The sequence below is a fragment of the Crinia signifera genome, chromosome 3, assembly GCF_055691185.1.
Source record: "Crinia signifera chromosome 3, ASM5569118v1, whole genome shotgun sequence".
Taxonomy (NCBI): domain Eukaryota; kingdom Metazoa; phylum Chordata; class Amphibia; order Anura; family Myobatrachidae; genus Crinia; species Crinia signifera.
In genome coordinates, this window is record NC_139219.1 from 299,489,122 (window position 1) to 299,497,655 (window position 8,534).

The 8,534-nt window shown below is 45.9% G+C and overlaps 1 long non-coding RNA gene across 1 annotated transcript in view; it reads left to right on the top strand.

Moving 5' to 3' along the window:
* Nucleotides 1-3,408, top strand: part of LOC146062771 (uncharacterized) — a 65,852-nt gene extending 62,444 nt beyond the window's left edge. The window contains exon 3 of the long non-coding RNA XR_014471509.1: nucleotides 3,077-3,408. This is a non-coding gene — a long non-coding RNA (uncharacterized LOC146062771). The remainder of the gene's footprint in view (nucleotides 1-3,076) is intronic.
* Nucleotides 3,409-8,534: the final 5,126 nt, after the last annotated feature.

Below are 8,534 nucleotides of genomic sequence, written 5' to 3' on the forward strand. Positions count from 1 at the left end.
CTGCCCTGGAAATTGTTGCTGAGGATCGCTCGCCTGCCCCGGTGATTGTTGCTGAGGTGCTGAGCAACGCTCTCCTGCCCCTGTCATTGTTGCTGAGCATTGCTTGCCTGCCCTAGTGATTGTTGCTGAGGTGCTGAGCATCGCTCACCTCCCAAGTGATTGTTGCTGAGGTGCTGAGCATCGCTCTCCTGCCCCTGTCATTGTTGCTGAGCATCACTCGCCTGCCCTAGTGATTGTTGCTGCGATGCTGAGCTTCGCTCGCCTGCCCCAGTGATTGTTGCGGAGTTGCTGAGCATCGCTCACCTCCCCATTGATTGATGCTGAGGTGCTGAGCATCGCTCTCCTGCCCCTGTCATTGTTGCTGAGGTCCTGAGCATCGCCGATGCCATCGCTCGTCTGCCCCAGATCTTCTATTGCTATGAAGAGCAACAACTATAAGATTTATTTTTGGAAGGTTGTTGATAAATAGACCCAAAAGTATGTTGGTCACCGCCGCCATCAGGAGGAATTTCTCCCCGAGTTCCTTCATCTCTGCTACCAGATCCCCCGGGGGACATCTCTCCAGGACGCAATGCTCTGCTGACGTTCTTGCTGCAGCCCTCACTTCATATATACAATCACCAGTGCAGCGACAGAACAGAAGCAGAGCACTGTGCTTCCGGCAAAGTGGGTCCTGTATGGTTATCCTGATCAGCATCATGTCACTGTGAATTAGCATGTTTAATGCTTCAAGACAGTGACATATCGCTCTTTCTCTATAGTGACATTAGCCCCCATGAATAATCATGAAATAAAAAGAGATAATTAATATTTAACTTTGCCAGAGGGAAGTACTTACAGCGATCCATCCTTTAGCGTGAAGCAGCTGATATTTGTCAGCTGCAGGGCGGGCATAATTAGATGCACCAGGCAGTGGTGACAAGAAGTTGAAGAACAGCTTGTCAGTTTGTAAATTGACCTACAGCACATGATTATGTATAGAATGATGGCTTCCTGCAGCCACAGGTGTGCCTTTCATTTCCCTCATACAGTACTTCCCATGTCTTCTGTTCCCGACATGACCTGTGACGTGTGGGCAGGTGCACAGAGAGTCTTCTGCCTGCCCAGATTATTACAAAAACCTATCGCATGGCACACAAAACCTGTCATCGCCAACAGGCACGGTGTCTGTGGCTACATTTACTGAAAAATATCTGGCGTGCGTCTTATGGTGCAAAACCAGGACAATATATATTTGTGTGTTATAATGACAGGAATCCCACTGTCATGATTGTAAACACTAGATCACATGAGCATGCATCCTTTCCCAGTGACTGTAAACCTCCCAGTGCCAGTGTCACCACACGCCTGACCTACCTCCAACTGTCATCAACACTTCATCACACTGTTGCAGCATCACTCACAGCATCACCGCTCCCAGCACATCCCTGCCTCATTGACAGCAGCACATTACTGCCTCACTGACAGCAGCACATTACTGGTTCACTGACAGCAGCACATCACTGCCTCACTGACAGTAGCACATCACTGCCTCACTGAAAGTAGTGAATGCCTGCCTCACTGACAGCAGCACATCACCGCCTCACTGACAGCAGCACATTACTGGTTCACTGACAGCAGCACATTACCGCCTCACTGACAGCAGCACATCACCGACTCACTGACAGCAGCACATCACCGCCTCACTGACAGCAGCACATCACTGCCTCACTGACAGCAGCACATCACCGACTCACTGACAGCAGCACATCACTGCCTCACTGACAGCAGCACATTACTGCCTCACTGACAGCAGCACATCACTGCCTCACTGACAGCAGCACATCACTGCCTCACTGAAAACAGGAGGACCAAGCACGCAGTATAGTAGCAGAAAACAGAAGTGTAACTAATACCCCTTTTATATCGCAAATGCTTGGTCGCTGGGACCGTCCTGGCATTTGCGAGGCGAAGCTCCTCTCACTAACTCAGCAACAAGCCGTGTAGCTGACATCACACAGGGGCTGGACAGAGTAGCAGCGCGTAATCGGGGGCGGGGGAGGAGACATCGCTTAGAGGTGATGCTGCCTCCACCCTAAAGTGTAAATGGGACCCCGAAGCTTGACCAGGGTTACTCATTCACAATGCCCAGCAACACGGGTCCGACCTGGTTAAAACCTTTCTTTTAATCCGAGTCGGAATGCTGGGTTGCTGGTTTTTCCTGTTGGCACTTTCACACCAAAGAGTGACCCGGCTCCACCCAGCAACAACCCGGGTTGGACCCCGGTTTATTTGTGCAGTGTGAAGGGGGTATAAAGAAATGCATTGTGCTCTGTAAATTGTGCAAATGCATGTGGTCATACAAATACCAGCATTGTAAAGTTCCCATACACACTGGGTGATTTTGAGCTGAAAGCAGCTCACTTTTACCATTTGAGTTGCATTCAGATCAAAAGCTGCCCAGTGTGTATAGCCCAGCGATGAGCGGTGAGTGCTGATGCACGCTCTCGCCTCATCACCGGCTGCCGCTGCTCATGTCCTGCTATGGAAAGCCATCCTCCCCAGTGTGTATGCACTAAGCGATTTTCAGCCCAGCGATTTTCTGCATCATCGTTGTCCTTACAGGCTGGGCAAAATCGCCCAGGCAAATTCCTTCTCAAATGGACAAAACCATGTGCACTGCAGGGGGGCAGATGTAACATGTGCAGAGAGAATTATATCTGGGTGAGTTATTTTGTTTCTGTGAAGGGTAAATACTGGCTGCTTTATTTCTACACTACAATATAGATCTCACTTTGAAGAAAAACCCCACCCAAATCTAATTCTCTCAGCACAAATTACATCTGCCCCACCTGCAGTGCACATGGTTTTGTCCATTTGAGAAGGAATTTGCCTCTGAGAATGAACCAGAATAAGGCCCTATATGCTGTCACATGTTTTTGATAGCCAATAAGATCCCGTTTTGAGATTCCGGTAAATCTGTGTAAATCCGGATCTGCACATAGGTCCGTGTACTTTATATCCACAACGCCACTAACAAAAAAGGCAAAAAATAGGGATTGTCATTAATAATAATACTTCTATCTTTCATTTCCAGGTCTTGGAGGAATTCCGTGCTCCCACTTTGATCATTAACCTCTGCATGGATGAATCTGCAATGCAGCTGAGGAGCTTACGGCTCCAGGCGCTCAAGACTATTTCATTTTGAAAGAAAATCAAGACATTAGGTGGGGGGGAGGGGGAGAACACAAGTTAGCAAATTAAGAAGGCTAACCTTTACATCACAACTGGCTTTAATAAGTAACATGTGAAGGTTTGAACTTACAATGCCCCAGATACTCTACAGTAAATGCGAGATCTTAAATGCCAAGCTAATGATGCTCATCCACTGTATTCAAGCCCCTTGAAATGGAAAATAAAAAGTATTTTGCTGCAGAAAGCATATGTTTTATGCATAATAATCGGTACGTTGTGCTGGGTATTTAAATCATACATCACACTTCCCGCTCTCCGCTAGCAAACAATGGGAAGGAAAAACATGTGCTTGCCTGAAGGGGACCCATCTAAATGATACACTCCCGGCACCATATAATGCTAATGCACAATGTAAAGCAGATGTATCGCATGGGTTCTGAAGGTACATTTTGATATACTGTATAGATTACTAAGAGCTTATTCCTTGGGTGTCTTGTGTGGATTGTCACCTGCGCTACCTTGCATTCTTTGGGAAACAAGTTTCATTGCTCTTGTAAAGAATTATATTCAAGGGGCCTAATTCAGCATACCCCCCAACTGTCTCGTTTTTCGCGGGACCGTCCCAGTTTTTTGGGGAACGGTTGCCTCGCCCGCCCAGTGCCACTAGTGTCCCACGGCAGGGGGCACAGTTGGGAGTCTGCCTCGCCTGAAGGCAATAGACGATGTGCGCATGTGCACAGCGTCTATTCAGCATCGCAGAAAACGGAGGTGTGGCCTGCAGACACATCATCCACGAGGCCACACCCCCTTTCATAGGCCACACCTCCTTTCCAGGCGCTCGCGCAGCTGTCCCGTTTTCAAGATATCTTTGCGAACACATCCCCTCGCATGGAACAGAGGGGATTTGGTGGTGGGAGGGGGGGAGAGCGGGTGGCATCTCAGCACTTGGTAAACATGAATTTTCTCTGCTTATCGAACCTTACAGAATAGCCCCCAAAGACCCCTTTATCTGTAAAAAATGTGATTTATTTTCTTCAATGTCATAAACACAAGTCTCAGAGATAGTTATAGAACTAATTGCCCATAGTTAGGTATAACATCCGTGTCATGTATAGAGTTGTGTGCTGCCTTATGCAGTCGTGAACTCAGCGGTCAGAATATGGACATTTCCAGTATTAGCTCCATACCTCCCAACCGTCCCGGATTCGGCGGGACATTCACGATTTACGCAGTGGCAGATTAAGCCTTTGGGGGGCCCGGGGTACTTTAGAGCGGGGGGCCCCCTTGCACTTGTCATTACTGGCCGCACACTGCATGGGCGAATATTATACTGTCCAAACATAGAGTAAAGGCAGAATAAACTTGGTCAATGGTTACCTGCAGGGGATATATATATATATATATATATATATAGACAGGGGGTTGGCGGCACTCGGAATAATAATAGACCCCATATATATATATATATATATATATATACACACACCACATGAAAAGCCTGTGTTTGTCCCTCTGCCCCTTACTCTGGAGGAGACCTCACAGTCCTAGTGCTGCCTCTGATTAAAAACCCTCCTATGACTAAGCTGCTGCTGCTGTTCTCCATGGACCTGAGAAGCATGTAATGAGCTCCACCAATCAGAGCTCAGCACAAACTTCTCAGCCTCTGTCCTCTGGTGCAAAGTGTCATGGGACTTAGTCAACTCCCAGAAATGCACTGCACACTTGTGCAATCAGTGTGCCTTGGCTCCCGATGCTCAGCACCATAAATCATTGTCACATTGGCAGATAGGTGAAGCTGCAGCACTACCCCACCCATGCACAAAACATTTAGCTAAAAAAAACAAAACATAACTTAAACATTTTATTTTTAAAAAATACATGACAACCACAGGGGGCCCCTAGCTAGAGGGGGGCCCAGGGGCACTGACCCCTTGCGCCTCCATTATAATCCGGCCCTGGATTTACGGCCGATGTCCCGTCGTCCCGGTACTGCTTACCGCAGTCCTGGCTTCCCGAGACGGTTGGGAGATATAAACCACGATAATATTACGACGAGCGGCGAAAACGGGGCGTGGCCGTATTTCGCGGCACCCCGCGAGGCCACGCCCCTTTTCTCAAGGCCACGCCCCCTTTTCGGGAGCGCGCGCGACCTCCCAACTTCAAAAGTTGGGAGGTATGTTAGCTCTACAATTAGGGTTGCTGATAGGGTTAGAGTTACTGGTAGTAGTGAGAGGAACTGTAGGATAGTCATTTATTTATTTGTTTATTTATTAGGGTCTGATAGGGTTAGAAATGCCATTAGGGTTGCTGTTTAGTCTAGGGTTAGGGTCACTATTAGGGCTACAGTTAGGGATATTATTAGGGTTATGGCTACAGTTGCCATAATGGTTAGGGGTCACCATTGGGGCTAGGGTTTGAGTTGCTGTTACGCTTGGGATTGTCATTAGGCTTAGGGTTACAGTTGCCATTAGGGTTAGGGATGCCTGTGGTTATGGTAGCTATTACAGTCATCCGTTAGTGCCAGGCTAAGGTATGTGGTTGGGTTATGGCTAGAGTTATGGTTGCCATTAGTTCTAGGGTCATCGTTAGGGATAGGGTAAGGGTCATTTAGGACTAGGGTAAGGGTCAGGGTAGTGTAGACTTTGAAATGAAGGGACCACCGGGGAATGCAGTGATAGGGACCCTTGTTTAGGGGTGTGGCTAATCTCCAGAGTGGGTGTGGCTAGCTGCTACAGAAGTGTGGCTAACCCTTAGAGGGTGCAATATCAATGTATCTATAGTAAATACTGCTACTGCATGCATGATAATGTACCAGAGTAATAATGGCTATGGCACTATACAAAATACACCATGGCTCAATGAGTAGGAAGCCCCCCAGGCAGTGGGGCCCATCAGGAGTTTCCCCTGAGGGCCAGTCCAACCCTGGGTACCATTAGTGTTAGGACTGCCTACAAGGATAGGGACATAATTAGAATAAATCTACAATGTGACGTGCTAACGGAAATGCTGACACATGGTGAATGTTGTCATTTTGAAAACAGTTACTAATCAGAAATCTATAAATAATAATTTAATTATATAAAATAATATATATATATATATATATATATATATATATATATATAAAATATAATCAATATATATGTCTAGTGTCTGTGAGTCTCCGAAAAACTGCCATCTCTTTCTTTCACATGCACAATCACAGAAGGTACCAGGCTAGCATTAAGCTGGCTTACTTGTAAATATACAGTATAATATATATATATATATATATACATATATATATATATATATATATATATATATATATATGTATATATATTGACAAGGATCTCAACCATGAAGACGTAGATGTTTATTTTCAACAGCAGCTCAGAGCATTCCAGGTTAATTCCATAAGCAATCGTAATTATCGTCAGTAGCATAGCAGCCTCTTGAAACGCTCCAATGGTACCTACCATAGTCCACACACCCCGGCCTGTCGCTTGGGCAACTAGTCCACCATTAAGAGCAAGCTGACTTCTTATATCAGAAAAATCCCCCGTGCTACTGATTACACACCTGGGTTCTGCTACTGCTCCAAACCCTGGTCTGGATCCTCTGCATTACTTTTATGTGGGGAGGTGCTGTCTCTGACGCACACACACACATATACACACACACATACAGAACTATGGGCATTATGAAATATGTTATTAATGAAAGATTCCCTAACAATTGACAGTATAAACGCAAATCCTGTATCCCATGTATTAAGTAGAGACAGACACATTCACGAATGAGCGTTAAGCGTATCAGTAATAGGACTTTATGTCATTTACAGCACATTATTCAGGTAATTGTGTATCAGTATGATGAGTATTCACATTATATATGTGTAGTTCTGCATCTGTGGGATATTTCAGTGTTCAGTTCAAAAGGGAACGTGCCAAGTCTACAGGTGATTTCCCCGGAGCTGCTGTGCTCGTCACAAAAGAAATGTAAAAAGAAATGCAGAATTGCCTATGGGGACAACTGATGATCACTCCACCTGAAACCTTACACCTGCTGTAAAGGCCCTTACATGACATATTATTCCAAATATGAAAGGATGAATTCTATTACAGCCCAGCTATGCTTTGCATACTTCTGGGAAAAACAAAAACAAAATACAGACGTAAATACAAATGCTAGAGAAATGCATCTTTATTATTCTATTTTCCATAAGAATTTCATTTTTATTTACTGCTTGTTGTAGCAATGCAAAATGTATTCTTAACACAATTTACTGGAAGCCCAGTGATGCTGATCAGGCAACGGAAAAAGATGGACCTCTTATGTGACCTATCAAAATATTAAAAAAATATAAGCCTCAGATGGCGATAGCATTAAGTGCAACAAACCCCCCCTCCCATCACAACACTGACCTCTATAGCAAGAAACAAACCAACTACTGACCTCCGAGCAAAAAAACATCCAGAACTGACCCCCTGAGTAACAAACAATCCAAAACTGACCCCCTGAGCAACAATCCACCCCAGCACTGTCCTCCTGATCAGCAAACCATCCAGAACTGACCCCCGAGCAAATAAACCAACGAAGAACTGACCCCGAGTAACAATCCACCTCAGCACTGTCCTCCTGAGCAACAAACCATCCAGAACTGACCCCCAGAGCAACATCCCATCCAGAACTGACCCCCAAGCAACAAAACATCCAGACCTGACCCCCTGAATAACAATCCACCCCAGGCCCCAGCACTGTCCCCTGAGCAACAAACCACCCCAGCCCTGACCTCCTGAGCAACAAACCATCCAGAACTGATCCCATGAGCAACAATCTACCTCAGCACTGTCCTCCTGAGCAACAAACCATCCATAACTGACCCCCGGGCAATAAACAATCCAGACCTGACCCTCTGAGCAACAATCTTCCTCAGCACTGTCCTCCTGAGCAACAAACCATCCAGAACTGACCCCAGAGCAACAAACAATACAGACCTGACCCCATGAGAAAAAAATCCTCCCCAGCATTGTCCTCCTGAGCAATAAACCATCCAGAGCTGACCCCCTGAGCAACAAACCACCCCAGCCCTGACCTCCTGAGCAACAAACCACGTCAGCCCTGACCTCCTGAGCAACAAACCATCCCGGCATTAACGTCTTGAGTAACAAACCAACCAGAGCTAGGCATGTGCATTGGCCACTTTTAGTGTTTCGTGTTTCGGGCTGTATCTCCGGCCATGCTTTGGATCTGCATCTCTTCCAAAACACCACCCTTCCGTATTTCGTGTTTTGGATCTGTATTTTTATTTTTATTTTTTTAAACATTAAAATCTCAGAATTATAATTTTTTTTTTTGCTTTTACACTATTATTAACC